General features: G+C 40.3%; 1 non-coding gene across 1 annotated transcript; it reads right to left on the bottom strand.

The window, feature by feature from the left end:
* Positions 1 to 17,380: 17,380 nt before the first annotated feature.
* trnas-uga (transfer RNA serine (anticodon UGA)) lies at positions 17,381 to 17,462 on the bottom strand. The gene has a single exon. It is a non-coding gene; the product is annotated as a tRNA-Ser (tRNA).

Here is a 17,462-nt window from a genome sequence, read left to right as displayed (position 1 = left end):
ACTGGGTGGGCCACAGGAAACAAAGAGCAATAGTAGATTGGAGCTTCTCAGAATGGAGACATGTGACTAGTGGAGTTTGTGATACAAACATACATGATTTGGAGGAAGGTATAGATGGTCTGACTGCCAAGATTGCAGATGAAGCAGATTGGTGCAAATAATGAAGGGAACCGTCGGAGAATAGAGCCGAATGCAGATATGTTGGACAGTTGGGAAGGGAATTGGCAGACAGAGTTCAATTCGGGAAAGTGCAAGGTGATGCATTTTGGCAGATCCTGTTCAGGAGCGAACTATACAATAAATGGAAATCTCCTGGAGAAAATTGATGTAAGGAGAGATCTGGGTGTTCAGTTCCATTGTTCCCTGAAGGTGGCAACACAGGTCAATAGAGTGGTCTGTGAGGCCTTCATCAGACGGGATACTGAGTACAAAATTTGACAGGTCACCTTATAGTTATTTCAGACATTGGTTCGATCACATTTGTAATATTGCTGACAGTTCCCCTTGCCAAATTACCAAAACGATATGGATGCTTTGCAGAGAGGACGTTCTCCAGGAGTTGCCTAATATGGAGGTCGCCAGCTATGAAGACAGATTGGGTCGATAAGGATTATTTTGATTAGGAATACAAAGGTTGAGGAGGGAACTGATTGAGGTCCACACAATAACGAGAGTTATGCACAAGGCGGATAGCAAGAAGATCTTTTTCAGAAATGGGGGGCTGAATTACTGGGGGTCATGGGTTCAAAGTGACAGGGGCAACGTTTAGGGGAGATATGCATGGAAGTTTCGAAACACAGAAGGTGATGGATGCCTAAAATGCGTTGCCAGTGGAAGAGACAGCGGCGAGCAAGATAGCGTCTTTCAAGACGCACCTGGATAGATGCATGACTGGGCTGGGACCGATGTGACACAGACTCTTAGAAAATCGGCGACAGATTTAGACAGTGGATGTGGATCCACGAAGGTTTGAAAGGTCAAATGTTACTCTGCAGCAGTTTTATTTGCTTCTTGTATTTTGATGTGTCATGTTCAGCGACTCATGTACGTTCATGTCACCCAATTAATGATAATGAAGAAAGTAGTGACATGAGAATGCGATGCATTCATCAGAATAGATCGCTGTCCCGCAAAGGGTCTTTTAAAAAACAAAGTCCTCTCATTGCCGATGACCAAATTTTAAGATTGAATATCATCTCGATTTTGCAACCCTATTCCGATTTAGATGACATTCAGTATAATATGCAAGCTCACATATAAACTATTATTTTCTTCCAATAATGTGGAATCTCTGCCGTTTCGACACTGTCAGCGCAAGTGATCGCAGCACTAGATATTTTAAAAAGCAGAAGTTGTGGAAATGCCCGTGAATGTTCTTTGAAAATCTCTCGACTGTGTTGAAGTTGAACAAAATCATTAATCACGAATAATGTCTGGGACATCATGGATCTGTCGTTGTAGTGTGAAAGGTAAAGTTGACAGAAATGTGTCACAAAGATTTTTTTAAAATAATTGCAGCAGATTTTAATGGATTGGTGAAGATGATGCTAAATGAACAGCTGAGAACAAGTTTATCTTTCGTTGTTGGTGTTGTCATGTATAGAGAAGAGACCCAAGTATTAGGAAACAATAACCCAAGATAAGGAAGAGGTGATGGCCTGGTGGTATTATATTTGGATAGTTAATGCAGAGACGCAGGCAGCATTCTGGGGACGCAAAGCTGGAATTCCTGCAGAAAGTTAAAACTTATTCCAAAAATCTGGAATTAAGCTTTTAATATATTCATGAATCAACTATCAGTATTCAGGACAAAATTCTATGTGAGGAATTGTCTCTAGAGAGGGCTACTTTTGTTTTTACCTGCCCTGGCATGCATGTGAATCCAGACCCACAACAATGTAGTTGATTCGTAACTGGCTTCTTGGCAGTTACAGATTGGCCATAAATGATGACCTCATCAACCAGAACCTCGTCTGCTGAATGAATGGGAAAAACATGACGGAGGCGAACTGGCACGTTCACAAGATTCCACGTTGTTTCATAGTAACTGAAACAAACACTCATGAAAGTACATCAAGGGAGCTATGTTAATACTTGTGTTAGTTATTTTGACATTAAATTCGTTTGAGTCAAAAAAGATGCAAATTGAGTATGTGTACATTTTGGAAAGAAGAAGTGTCAAACATAAGTTTGCAATAGTGCAGTTATGGGCACGACTGCAAGTTTTGATTCTCGCCTCAGAGTTTGTGGAGTTTGTACGTTCTCTGGATGTTCTGCTTTCTCCTATAGTCCAGTGACGTGCAATTTATGTGAACTGGACTTGCACAATTAAACAGTAGCATGGTGTTTCAGGTGGATTAACTATCGAAATGTTGGTTTACTGGAATAGGGTGGCGTGCTCCTCGGGTGGAGATGGAAACTTGTTGGGTGAAATGACTTTCATCTGCATTTACGGCAATGCCATACTTTCAGGGATGACCTTTCATTCTTGACGAAAGAGCTAAATTTTCTGAAGCAAATCTCTCTGCAGAGGAAACGTAGTTTGAGAAAACCCACAAGACCATGACAAAGCGGTTACAAGCGAAAACATGAAAATTGCACTATGGACGGATGGGTTGTGGTATATTCTACATAAACAGATAATTAGTATCAAAACTGACTTACCTTACCCCAAAAGACTTCAAATTGCAATCGTCTCAGATCATACTTTCTCCAATATATTTTTATGCTTTTTAAGATGGAATCAATCAGTTCGTACCGAATCAGAACTGGAAATAAATGTAAAGAAATGAAGTAACATGAATAACGCTGTCAAATAGATACTTTTGCTGCTCGGGAGTTGAAAATACTGTTCACCTATGTTCGTATGTTTGACACAACAATCAATAACATACACGTTACACTACTGCAAAATTAGCAATAGCATACATACTTCATGATTACTTGATGCGATGTGTAGCAGTGAATTCGACGACTCTATCCACTAGTGTGATGAAAACATCTGCAAGCAATGATCTCACAGAAAAATTGAGCGATAAAAAATTTACATTTTTAATGTTTTAATTGCAGAGAATGAACTGGTATGATTACATCACAGATACGCCACTTAGACAAAGAGGACCAAATAGCCTCCTTCTGCAACACAACTGAATGAAAACCATGCGTTTCGTTTCTTATTCTGTAATTTTATGATGTCACGTGGGTATTAATACTATTCATTGCTGTCCTTCAGATTCTGAAATAAAGCGTTAAAGGAAACTGTGTGATTTCTCACGACTTACATAAAAGAAGGAGAGGTTAGATAGCTACTGATTGTTGTGCCCAATTAAAACCGGCACAAAATGTCAAATTATTAATTGGTATTTATGTTGAGATCACTTTGAACTTATCCAAAGAGAAACGCAACTTCATGATAAGACATACACCTACTAGTACAATCTCGTATTTTGAAAGAGAGCCGAAAAGATAGAAGCTGGGAAGAATCATTAAATCTGCAGAGGCTGAGGGGTGACCTTATAGTGGTTTACATAATTATGACGGGCAGGGCAAAAAAAAACCCAGGTCCTTTCCTTGCGTTCGGGCAGTCCATAACTACAGGGCATTGGTTAGGGTGAGAGTGCAAAGATCCACAAGAGACCTAAGGCGCGACTTTTTCACACAGTGGGTGGAACGTATATGAAATGAGCTGCCAGAGGAAGTAGTGGAGGCTGGTACAATTGTAACATTTATGATGCATTTGGATGGGTATATGAATAGGAAGGGTTCGGAGTCACTTCTTGACTGCCTATTCAAGCCCACGCCCCCAACAACAAACCCTCCCTTCCTTGCACATTCCACTGCCACCGCAGGAATTGCAAAACCTGCGCCCACACCTCTCCACTCATCTTCATCCGAGGTCCAACAGGTGCCTTCCACCTCCATCAAAGCTTCACCTGCACTTCCACAAATATCATGTGTTGCAGCTGTTGCTCCTGATGTGGCCTCCTTTGCATTGGGTAGACAGGATGCTGACTCACAAAGCGCTCGAAGGAACATTTCCGGGACACCAGCACCAATCAACCCGACCAAGCCGGGTCCGAACATTTCAACTCTCCGTCGCACTCTGCCGAGGACATGCATTTCCTGGGCCTCCTCCACCACTACTCCATTTCCACACGATGCCTGGGGAAGAAGGCCTCATCTTCACCTCAGACCACCTCAATGCCAGGGCATCAGTGTGAACTTCCCCAGCTTCCTCATTTACCATCCCCGCACCTTACCCCAGTTCCAAACTGCTAGCTCAGCACCATCCTCATCATCTGTTCTACCTGCCAAACTTTCTTTCCACCTACCCGCTCCACTTTCTTTTCTGATATATCACTTTCATTCGCACCTCAAATCAACTATTGTACTCTTAGCTACCTTCACCCCATCCCCATCCCACTCCCATTTATCTCTCCACTACAGTGGCTCCTTGCCACATTCCTGATGAAGGGCACTTGCCCAAAACTTTGATTTTCCTGCTCTTTGGATGCGGTCTGACTTACTGCACTTTTCCAAAACCACTCTAATCTTAATGAATTCTCGTGTTTCACTGAGATATAACTAGGGCCATTGTAGTTACCCTGGCAGTAAATAGGGCATAGTAACATGTTAATTACAACACTGACAGAATTTGTGAACCAACGCAATATTAAACTTACTGTCACAGACAGAAGTAAAATGATGAGTTTCCTTCCATTCTCAGTCTCCCAATTGCTATGATTCTCACTCCGTCGACACTGGAGTCCTGAAAGAGTTCTATTGGCCACTAAAATACGTCATACTTTCATTGAATTAAACAGGATGATCAGACAAAATGGAAACCAAACGACTGAGGCCGTGTAACACCAACCAAATGCTATTTCTGCAGGTGAAGCTGTTTGACGACCGCTCCACTGCACCTGATGAAATATTTGGCGAGGTGTGAATTAAAAAAAATAAACTGGCATTTCCTTTAACAGAGTTAGACCCAAAAAAAAGGTTACTGTAAACGTTACTGCTATTCTTTTTGTGCAATACATTGGAACTTCTGGAAGCAAATCACGGCAAGTTGATCAAATGTGAAGGAGATAATGCATCAAAGATAAATCAAGATCGACAGCAGTCAGATATAAATTACCCTGCAGACTGCTGTGGGGGACAAGAATGAAAGGGTAAACTAGTAACTGAAGACACGATACAGTAACATATTGATGTTAATCATCAATAGACCTGTTATTTCCTTTGACACCATGGAAAAAGTGATACATTTAGAAAAGCCACATCTTCCTCTTGTGAGAATCATTATTGTCACCAAGTTCGCTCGAAGACAACCAGACGATACAATTCATATTCCAGTTTCTGACTAAAACAAACACAGAAATACCTGCTGCTAGCAGGTAAACACGTTCAGTATAATCATGTAAATGTGAGAACGACTGACATACTGAATAGAATGAATATGGTACACCAGACACATCCGTAAATGGGGTTATAAGACAGTTTCAACATTCAATAAATCTTTCATTCAAGAATTTAATATATAAATAGGTATCAAATCATTTCGAAATAGAGATATGAATCTTGCAGAAACAGAATTGATTTGTTTGTTCCAGTAAATGTTCAATGTTATCAACAATGATGTATGAACAAGAAAACACTTTATACTAATTCACAAGTGCCACGGGAAAATGACTCACCAGCAAGAGCAACCGATGCAAGATTTGGGGAGAAGTCTCCTTCACCAGCCAAATAGCAGATTTGCACAATTCCTTATCAGGGCAAGCTTCTGTCTCGAAGAGCCAAAGGACGCTTCATGGCATATACGTGAAGTGATTGAAGGAACTTTATATTGGCCCTGACTATATAAACGCAGGAAATCAACAAATTGTTGCGTACCGAACAATACTTACAACCATTTAATAAATATATTCGCATCAGAAATTTCTTCAGAAGTAGAAGCACTTATTTTGATGAAACATAGCTGGATGTGCAAGCACTTACAATAGTGGTGTTGGAAGGCAGTTTCTTCGAAATGGAAGTGTCATTGTCAGTACTTTCAGCAGTTGTCCAATGATGTATCTGCCATCTTTCCCAGATCAGCTTCTAATTTTATACCTTTTACATTCTCCAGTTCGTAGACTTCTGAAGCACCTGCATGTTTAATTTTCTGTTCCTCGAATTATCATGCTTGGAACCTCTGCTACTTTGGTAAATGTTCGACTCTCTGTGTTTTAATCAGGAATTTCAGATTGCACTGGGCTGCTTTTTGGTTTCGAAGAAGTGATGGTTTGAATGCAGTCAAGTCACTATCCCTTCACAGGGATGAAAAAGAGATAATTTAATCTCGATTTCCTTTTCAAGAGAAAGTAATACACTCAGTCAGCTAGTTGTATTATTTTTAACTGGCAAACATTGGTTTCCAATATAATCGTCTCGTCTTCTCTTCCATAACATTTTCCTAAGTAGTCAAGCGTCTGATTGGTTTTGACCAGAGGCGGATAAAGCGCAGTGGTATAATTTAAAGGCCATTGACGCAGCTGCATACGTGCAGACACATGTTCTAGGATGAAATTCTGCCATCTTTCAGGAAACAGTATGCAAATAACCAGATGCCACTTTAAAAGATATAATTAAATGTACCTCCACCACTTCCTCTAGCAGGTCATTCCATAGATGCACCATACTCTGCATGAAAAAGCATTTCGTTCGGAACATATAAAATCGTCCCTCACCTTAAAGGCATGTTCGAATGTTTTGGGCTCACTTACGCTTTGAAAAAATACATCAGCTATCCACGCCCCCTCACGATTTTAGAAACTTCGACACGGGACCCCTAATACTCCGGCACCCCAGGTCAATCAGCCCCAGGTTATTCAGCCGCTCCCTCGAGCTGAAACCTTCCAGTCTTGGAAGCGTCCATGTGAATCAATTCTGCATCGTTTCGGATTGAGCACAAATATTTCAAAGCACAGAGTCAAAACCTAAAAGCAGTACTCCAAAAGCGGCCTAACCAATGTAGTGCAGAGCAGCAAAATGGCATTCCGATTTCAATATTCAAACGATCACGTCTACCTGCTGCATCACCTTCAAAAATCTACGAACCTGCACCGCATGTTCCCTAAGTCTGGAAACACTCCCTAAGACCCTGCCACTAATTGCATATGTCCCGTCCTAATTTGAATTAGCAATATGTACCGCTTCACAGTCTCCATCTTCATGTAGCCCGAGTGCAACTGCATTTCTGGCATCTTTCCTACATCTGCATTGACAACGAGATGGCATTGTTTCTCTGATCCATGCAGTATTTATAAATGCACTGGGCGTGATTGTGCAAAATCATGCCAAAAATGCAACAAAGCTGTACGAGCTGCATTTAATTCATTCACCAGAAATTAGCAGCAATGGCTGGGATGCAAGCATATGCAGCATTCTTCAGGAGTTAGCACTTCCTCAGACATACCTCTCTATCATCTGATGCTACCGATATTTGAGAAATTCTGATGCTCAGATTGATGACAAGTATGTAAGGAGGGTCGCTGAGCTTGATAGTTTGTTTTCAGAGATTTTGCAAGTATAAAGTAGGGAACATTTTTAGTGAGATTCTCTGGGGAAGCTGTGGTGGTATGTCCAGCCTTCCTTTTTACAGGTCTTCGATTCTTAAGGTGGATGATGTCATTTCCCGTTCATTCTTTCAAGGGAACGTATATAAGGTCGATATTCATATGCGTTCACTGATGCAGTTCTGGTTAGAATGCCATGCCTCTAAGAATTTAGATGCGGGTCTTCCTTGTGTCTGTCTTGTGGTGTATGTGTTCTTTCCCAGTCAAAGTGTTGTCGTTCTTTGCCGGTATGTATGAAAACTAATGATAGTGGGTCTTATGTTTCGTGGCCAGTTGTTGTTCATGTATCCTGGTGGCCAGTTCCCTGCTAATTTGTCCGATGTAGTGTGTTTTTCTACAGATCTTGCATGGTATCTCGTAAATGACATTAGTTTTGATAGTGGTGTCTAATGTCTCCTTTAGGATCATCAGTCGACAACTTAACTGTGTTGGAAGGTTTATGGTCTCCCAGGATGCCAAGGCGTCTGGGTGGTCTGGATGTAATTTCCGATATGCCATTGAAGTTAGGTAATGTAGCTGTAGATTTTGTTTGTGATGTGTCTACTTGTTTGCGTTTGTTTTTGAGGAAGTGGTGGATTATGTTTATTGGTTACCCGTATTTCTGGATAACGTTGTATAGATATACTTCTTCTTTTTGTAGTTATTTATTGCTGAAGTGATATATAGCACGTTCAAATAATGTATTGATGCAGTCCCCAGTTTTTAACGTGTTTCATATTAAACTGCTTCTGAAACGCAGGCAAAGTGTACAATTTCTCTAACAGTCTTTTTTTTTGCAATCGCATGTCGATGCTGGGAACAGTGCAGATTGATTTCCAGCGTGATACTCACTGTATTAGCAAAACATATGTTGAATCTTATTTTATCATATTGAAATCCATAGCTAAAGAATACGTTGATGAGACTACAATAGGAGGACTGGACTCATACTGTTCACCTAATTCAAGGAAGGAAACAGTTCAATATGTTTTAACAGAATATTACCTGAAATGAGCGGGCTATATATTTTAGGGAAAAAAAGATTGCAGACTAAGCTTTTCCGTACCGCATTAAGATGTGATCTAACTCTGAGATTACTGACATTAAAACGGCTTGATTGAAACGTGCACTGCCCTGAGGGCTGTTTAAAATAATAAAGGTGAAGAGAACATTTTCACTTTCAGACGCATCTAGAACCGAATAACACTGTTTGGATATTGGACTAACACTCGTTAAGAAAAACATGATTTCTTTTACCCTCGTATGTCATCAATATATCTGTTTGACTCTCCGATGACGTGGTTAACTATTTTTAAGGTAAATGGGAATAATATCTAGTTGAACAAGGGAAGTTGGGAATGTGGATCTGAGTTGCAACCAGATCAGCCAAGTACCACATGAATGACAGAGCAACCTGAGCGATCTGAATGTCGTGCGCCTCTTTCTATTTCATATGTCTGCAAATTGCAAGGTAGAATGTTAAACTTTCGTTCTTGGAACACTTTACAAATCTCTTCGAATTATGCATAATTTCAATTTTTTATATGTCTGTTTATTTTGATGATGTGTTTCTACTTTTCATTGCCATACTGTTTATGAAAATTGCAAAGGACAATGAACTCATCGCCATTCCTTAGAATTCCTTTATGCATGACAAGCTATTTTGAGTTTCAAAACACATGTTTTCTCGCAGCGACCGTCAGTTCATTTTAACTTCTCCCTTCTCTTTTGTTGTAACTTGTGAGGATTGTGGAAATCAGAATAAACGACATTAACTTAGTTGCTTCTAGCTACTAATTATGAAATATGTTCAAATATTTTGAGCAGACCGTTCTCTTCCAGAATCTGTCAAAACAACGTCACGAAGGTCCCTGAACACGAATGGCTCAGCTTTTACCGTCTGGGACTTGTGTACGATGAAACCACCATTTGAAATTGTTTTAAGATATTTTGATATTTCATAATTATTGCTGGCACTCTTCTTCACCAGAGATTTTTGAATGTGTAACCAAATGATCAACCAAAACCGAGTGATGGTCCTGCATTATTGTCACAGTAAATTGATCAAAAATATTTATATTGTTTCGCTCTTTCACTTGCACTTAAATTTGCGATGATACTGATCAGGTCCTTGAAAACTGTGACCTTTCGACTTTTACCAGTCAGTACCTTCTGCCTTTGGAAATGGCAGATCCAATACGACAGCGGATTCTTTAACCTTATATTTTTTACTGTTACACTGTTGTCTGTTGTACATGTGTACTGTTGTCCATGCTCTTCGTCGGGGACACACAGAAAGTTGAGTTGAAGTCAACGTTAATTTCACATTTGAACGACTTATGACCTTTTCTTTGTCACTGTCAAAACCCAAAATATTGGACTGAGAGAACTGAAGCTGCAGGTCTCACAACAACCAGCGTTTTTATTTTTCCTTTTCAAAAAATACCTCACTAGCCTTCCAAGGAATTTGGATATGTAACTGACAACGTTCCATGGTTCTGCTATACAAAGCCAATCTATAACACTGATCTTGGATGAATGTGAAATAATTACTTTGGTATGGTTTCAATCCAATTGCTCCCATTTATTTTAGTTTTGCTGCCGAACGCTCTGATTCTTCGCCACATAAATTTAAGTAGTCACATCCGTTAGAGACTGAGAGGTCAGAACATCAAAGATAAGTGTAAAGACGCTGAAATGGAGAGTTGAATGAGCTTTGTGTTTTTCCTCGGCAGCATATCTGGCAGCTGCATTCTTCTGTTTTTTACCATTATAGGAGCAAATGCAAGGAATTATAGCAAGTCTGAATTCATATGACTTAGAGGTGGATTCATGCCACGCAACTTGAGTTGTGACATGAACACATTTATTTATGGATTGACTTATTCCTCGTTAAGGGAAGAACTTAAGAGTTCAATGTAATACGCTGCCAAATAAATACTTTGATTTAGAAACAGGAAAACTGAGAGCACCTGGAGTCATCTCCTCGCGCTTTTGGTGTAATACTGACAACTACATCACATATTCTTAATTAAATGTATGACAAGTTCTGTGGAAATTCAATAAAGCATGATTGATAACATGTCAACACTCGTCCAAAATTTCTGTTGCCTCTTCTAAAACGTCTGGCAACTTTGAAGACACAAATTGCATGAGGGAAACCATGTTCCTAATCGTGTTACCGTTTGACATGTGATGAACAAATCTTTCCTGATTTATAATTTCTGTAGTGATTCCAGCCTGTAATTTCGTATTTTACTTTTGCAACCTCTTTTCAGCAATACCGTTGCAATATTCCAATATTCTGGCACCTCCCCAACTTTTGCTAATTAAAGGAAAAAGCAGAATTTCTTTAAAGTATATATTTCCCTCAACTCCCTTTTTCAAGGTCCTTGAATGAATGTTATCTGGAACAAATTTGTTGTTCAACTTCGCTACACCTTTTCATCAAGCACTTCTTCCTCATCAAATGCTATGCTTTCTTGATAAATACTTCCCTATTGTCACTGTACTTTCGTTAGCATCTCGCTCGTTCATAAATAGTTGCCTTACACTTCTTACAACATACAAATTTCTTTGCAATCAAACTTAACATCGTGAATTAGAATAACACCAAAACGGACAAAGAACAACTCCATGTTACATGCTAAACTCTTAACCTATCCGTCTGAATAGTTTTCGAGAGTGTGATGTATGAAAAATCACTGTGGGACAGGCAATATCAGAAGAGCAGGATAATCGACGTTTCGGGCATCAGCCTTTCATTGGGAATTCCTGACGTAAGGTTTGAGCCGAAACATTCGATTGTCCCGCACCCCCGAATGCTGCCTGACCTGCTGTGCTTTACCAGCAACAAATACTCGACTCTGATCTCCACCATCTGAAGTCCTCACATTTCCCTTTTCAGAGTAACTGCATGTTCTTTCAAAAGTGCAAATCTATCCATCATCGAAACCCAGCATTAAAGTAAAACAATGTTAAAGTTATAACTAGAAACCTTCTTGATCCTTATTACTGCCTTAATACGAATTAAAATCCTCTCTATGATTCCAATGCTGAATTTTATGCCGACACCAAATCCAAGAGTAATATATATTTGTGATTTATCCAAATCCAAAATATAAAACTCGTCGATCTCCTTCCTGGAATTCAACATCGTGTTCTTGTTTATCCAACAGGCAATTCTAAATCTACGTAAAATGCATTGCTAACTTTGAACAGAACTCAATCCCTGACCATTCCTCTGAACCAAGTTTTTATTGTTTTTCCTAAAATCGCAATCTAATATACAATGGAGTACTGAACATAAGTATTATCCCAGCTTTTACCAGATGAGAGGTCATCCCTTAGGTGATTGATTTATAATCTTGAATCATAATAGCAAAATTACAAATTAGTACGGTATACCAATTGGTCATGTATGAATCACTGCCATTCATCTCAAATCTGAGACTTTCATCAGACTGTCCTTTTTTTGGTAAGGATGACTGCGAATGAGAAACGGCTGAAAGGGATGTTAAGCTACAACTGGAGAAAGTACATATTGTTTGATTTTCAAAATGAACCACACTGCACACCAAGCTCCCTAACTGCCACCAACACCTCCTCCCACCCCCCACCCCGTTATTTCACTCTCTCAAGAAATAATAGTGGTTTCCATGTGTTGCCACATGTATCCTTTGACAGATTAAGATGATAGATGTGGTGTCGTCCACGTGCATGGAACATTGATGAGGGCGTAAAGGAGTGACGACTCTAATTTAAAATAGAATAACTGACAGGTGTGGAATAATACACCAGCCTGAGAGATTAAAGGTGATTTGGAAGCTTGTTTGTGTTAGTGGCCGAATTATTTCAAGATTTAACATTAATACCTGACAGTCGTTTCTTCAAGCAATATTGCTGCTTACTATGACAAACGTCCTCGTCGTAGGAAACATCAACGAGGCGAAAGTATTCAGTAATGATGCAGGAGATCAGAGTGAATGGTCTGGCGTTGGAATGGACAGCATGTCAGGCAGCATGTGTACAGCAGGGCACTCGACATTTGGGGGTAAGGGGGCTGATCGATAGATAATTGGAATGGAGATTTGGGTGGAGGATGGTAGCTCGAAAGGCGAATGTTGGAGGTGAAGGTGTTGGGATATGATGATTTATCAGAGGGGAGGGTGCAGCTGATGGTGGACATTTCAAGAAGATGATGTTAAGATGGTTTGGTTCTGGCATAAAGTGTCGTATTTTTTAAAAAAACTTAATTTTATATGTTTATATCTATATAAAAATATTTACTATATTTTGAGTGTCCCAATGAAGTGCCCCCCAGAAGGGGACGGGTGGAGGACGTCCAGGAGTGTCAAGTCTTTGTTGAAATGGGAGAGGGTTTTATTGGGTTCTGCCACAGGGTCGCAGTTTTCTTTAGTGCCTACACCCCACCGCCTTTGTCTGACCACTTCACTCCCCCCCCACTTCCCAAGGAAATGCAAGTCCTTTGCTTCTTCCACCGCCAAAGCTTAACGAGTCGTCACCTGGAGGAAGAACTACTTGTCTTCCACCTTGCCAGTCTCAAAACACAAGTGAATCAACGTCTATTTCACCAGTTTACTCATCTCCACTCACACCAACTAATCCAGGATCCAACCCTCCCTCTTGTGATCGCTCACTTGGACTGTTCGAGCTTTTCAACTTCCTTTGCACCTGTCCACTGCACCCTCCGCTCCAGTCTGACACCGCTATCCACCAACATCTATGAACATCTCTCGACATCCTCACTCCCATATCACAGGACTCAGCCCCTCCCATTTATCTCTTCGCTCCTTGTTCCTATCCCATACATTCCTGATTAAGAGCTTATGCTCGAAACATCAACTCTACCGCTCCCCAGACGCTGCCTGATCTGCAGTCGTTTACCAGCACCACAATATTTGACGATACAATGTGAGAGAGATGAGTGAAAATTTAGTGATTTCCTTCTTTCTGCTCTCGTCGTGTGATCATATCTTAATGACTTCGTTTAAAGGTAGAAGTTTGCTTACCCTTTATTTTGTTATGGAAGAAAGCAAACCAGATCCCAACTACCCTCAACTCAGCCTAGTACAAAGCATTTTATAGGTTGGCATGACCTAAGTTCTGTACTTTTTGAAACGCAAAAGTCATGCGCTGGAAACTATGTGTGATTCGATATGTCTACCACAAAGCTTTCAGCAAAACATGCGGTATGTTTACAGCATAGCTAAAATAACACAAACACACACAAAACGATTTAGTAGAACTCGAAACCTTTGACATACTTAACAAGGTAATATATTGACCAAGCACTCGCCGTCAGCTCTGTCACTGTGGCCACATTGACCATAAACATGCCTTTTGCAAGTGAACTCGCGAACACAATTAACATTCTCATCAGCTGTTTCTATCAAGTTCAGGAGAAGAAGCACCAAAACAAACGTTCTCAGCCTTTGATTTCGAAGAGGAAGCCATGTTGTCTAAGCCCTCATTCCAGGATCAGAGAATTCACCCTTTCAGCTCAGACAGCCTGGAAAAAGCCATCAAGAGAACCAAAATAATTACGTTAGATTTGTGTGCGCTTTATCGGGCTCAATTACTTTCCTTTGTCTTACTGGAAGGAAACGCCTCGGGAAAGATAAACGTTGTTGGCCTGCTTGAAGGAGACGTTTTGGTATCAGTACAACGATAAATGTAAATTTATTGTAGCTCTCTGCAAGGTCCATAATCTCTTCATAACATTGACATGAGACGAAATCTGCATAAAACATAATTGCGAAGCTAATTAAATGTCATTCAAGATATAATAATTTACAGAGCCGAAATTTCATGTGTTCAAAAATGAAAAATCGTGAATCCCAATACAGCTCAATTATCTTGCAACGAGATGATTCGTCTTCGTTTTCAGATGACGTTAGGTTAGATGTAACAATAGGTTACGACAACAGTGATTGCATTCTGGCAATCAATGCTTCACTTGTATCATCTGTATTCAAACAATGACTGCTGGAACATCAATGCTATGCATCCAGTTCCTTTATCCACATATAGAATCTAAAATCTAGACTCGGGCATAGACTGCATCGTGGAACAGTCATCGTAGAACCTTCGAAACTGTGCATGAATCTTCGTCTTTAATGTCAAAAGCCACGTTCAGTCCTTTCTTTAGAAATCCTTTGTTTTGCGTCTTCTTGTCGTTATGTTTCTCTCTCCGTCTGTGTCTCCATGACCCCATGTGTCTATTATTGATCACTCCGAACACGAGACGATGAGGAAAAACTGAAGTCAGGAATTATAAAGGTGGAAATAAAATAAAATGTCCGTGAAATGTAAGCAATGAACATTAGCTGTTTGGAAGCATAGAGTGAAGAAGGTTAACTGAGAGATTAGAGGGGAGGAGATGAGAATATTGAACTGAAGGCAGAGTAACAATGTACAGATGTACAGAAAGAAGAAACAATTCCGACCAGCCCAAAAGTGAATCCTACCAGATGGGGATCCTTTGTTTCAATCAGCACTGTACTCTGGCCTGAGCTGTGTGCGTGTGTAATTTGTTTGACGTTGTAAATATTGCATTTAGGTAATCCGTATCAATGGGTTAACGTGATGATCACCTCAGAGGCAGAGATTGACAATAAAGTGGCGAAAAATATCGCGATGAAAAATGCAAGAATTTCACCATGCAAAGACATCATCACAGATTTACCACACCCAGGTCCACCTCAGGAGCTGCACCACCACACTCCCCCAAAACCAAAGTGCACAATCACTGATTGGAGACATGGGCCCATGGACAAACCTCACACGGACCCAAATATTGATTGAGCAAGGTGGGGTACTGTGCTTCGAGCGTTCGAATGTCTTTCTTACTGCTGAGGACGTTGATTTGGCTGCACATGCCAGCACTTTTCCGAGGCAGCAGAATCGAGAGGAGAGCTGAATGTCTTTTTTTTTACTTTTGTTTTGATGTTTTAATTCCCCCGTCAACTCTTGTGTTCTATTTCTCTCACATTTTTAGTCACCCTCTCCACCTCTGTATGTTTCCCCATAAGGATTCTCCACAAATCACTGGTTTTATGAAATCCTGCCGTTGCCTCTCCTCCTTCTACACTCCTTGTTTCTGTCTCTCATTCCAGGTCACACTTTCTGCTTCACAACCTATATTACTCCCCTCCCTACCACCGTCTCCTTTTGACCATATCCCTGACTCTGCTTTCTCTACTGTCCTGGATATAAACTGCAGCTTCAGTGGATCATCAATGAGCGAGCCGCTCGCGATGTGGAATGGGCCCATGATGAGGGATCCTGTTTGGCTGTGGTCACTTCAGAACCTGAAGCAAACTGAGTGTGGTAATGAGTCCCCGAAACCCGGGAATCACCTTCACGATAATCACAGAGATGTTATCATTGGGTTGGCCTTCTCACTACCGACATAATACGAGCAAACAATTAGTAATGGGTTCTGTGTTGAACAGAAAAGTTCTTACTTTTTACTACTGTTAAGCATGTTTTATGTTGCAATTTTGGGCATCATGTGCCGCATTTTACCAAACCAGTGAACAAACCAGGAATTCTATGATTCTCTGAATGAGCGGTACAACGTATTTTATGTGAAGAATTTGTGACTGCTTTTATTTTGCAGATGTGCTTTGATTAGCTCCCCACAGGCATTTAAATAATCCACTTACCCGTCAAACCCGAGCTGCTAGATGCCAACTCTTTTGTTTTGGCTGTCCAATTCCAATTAGCTTAGCTTCCGTACAGTAGAATGCATTCACAGATACATTATCGCAGATTTAACTTATGGCATTCAGATGAAATTGTATGAAACTTATCTGTATGTTCGAGTAAAATATTTAAAAATTAAAATGAAAACACATCTTCATTGTGATGGTCCATTTTTTCCTGTAGAGGCGAGGTGTTTTAAACATTTGGTGCACGTTTAACACAGGTCAAAGCAGCAGAACAACCAGACACAGCAACAAGTGTTCTCAATAAAACAACGACGTAATACTGGGTCGAACAATTCAATTAGTACATTACCTGGAATCATAAACAGTTCAAGTTTGGCTACTCAGTTCAAATTTTAATCAGAATAAAATGTACATTTCAATTCAAATTTTAATTGCGTCCCTTGAAAGTCTTAAAAACAATGACCCAATCAGATGCTCTGGGGTATGAGACGGGGGATATTGAGCAGTTGAAAGGAGGACTGCCAAGTTCTTGCAGATAACAATCTTCTTGAAAAAATATATCTCAGGAAAATACCTTTTCGATCTGCGACCTGTGACACAGAACGTCCAAACAAGGAAAAAAAGACACGGAAAGATCCGAAGACAAGAACCTACAACTGCCTGGTTTTGAGAAAAAAAGTGTTATTTTGTAAAGCTTAATTGGGAGTTTTATCTGAATAGTATTATCGAAGGGAACGTCAACATGGGTAATAGAAATACATTCTCAATCGTGGATTGTTAATTATTCTCTCTTTTACTTCAAAAAATAAGTTCTTAATTTTTACTTTGTGTGGTTCTTGACCAATCGAATTGTTGCAGACTCCTGTATGGCATAAATCGTTTCTGTGTTGCTGGTTTATAGTAAGCAGGAAGGTTCACGCTGTGTCGTAACGAGTCTAAACAAATTTGGCAATGTAATTGTGCATCTGTGCAGTTCGTTGAGTGCACTGGAGATTTGCACCATTCATGACCTGGATGAAGTGATTCTCCCCGCCGCGATCTGAATCTCCAAAAGCAAAGCATATCACGAAGTTCACCCTCATTCATAGCTGTCAGGATTCGAACCTGCGTGGGAATTCCCCAATGAATTTCAAGTCCATCGCCTTAACCACTCGGCTACAACTAC

The sequence above is a fragment of the Chiloscyllium plagiosum genome, unplaced genomic scaffold, assembly GCF_037043375.1.
Source record: "Chiloscyllium plagiosum isolate Xiang-an unplaced genomic scaffold, Cpla_swu_hap1 HiC_scaffold_13, whole genome shotgun sequence".
In the NCBI taxonomy this organism is placed as follows: Eukaryota; Metazoa; Chordata; class Chondrichthyes; order Orectolobiformes; family Hemiscylliidae; genus Chiloscyllium; species Chiloscyllium plagiosum.
This window is presented reverse-complemented; position numbering and strand designations above follow the sequence as displayed.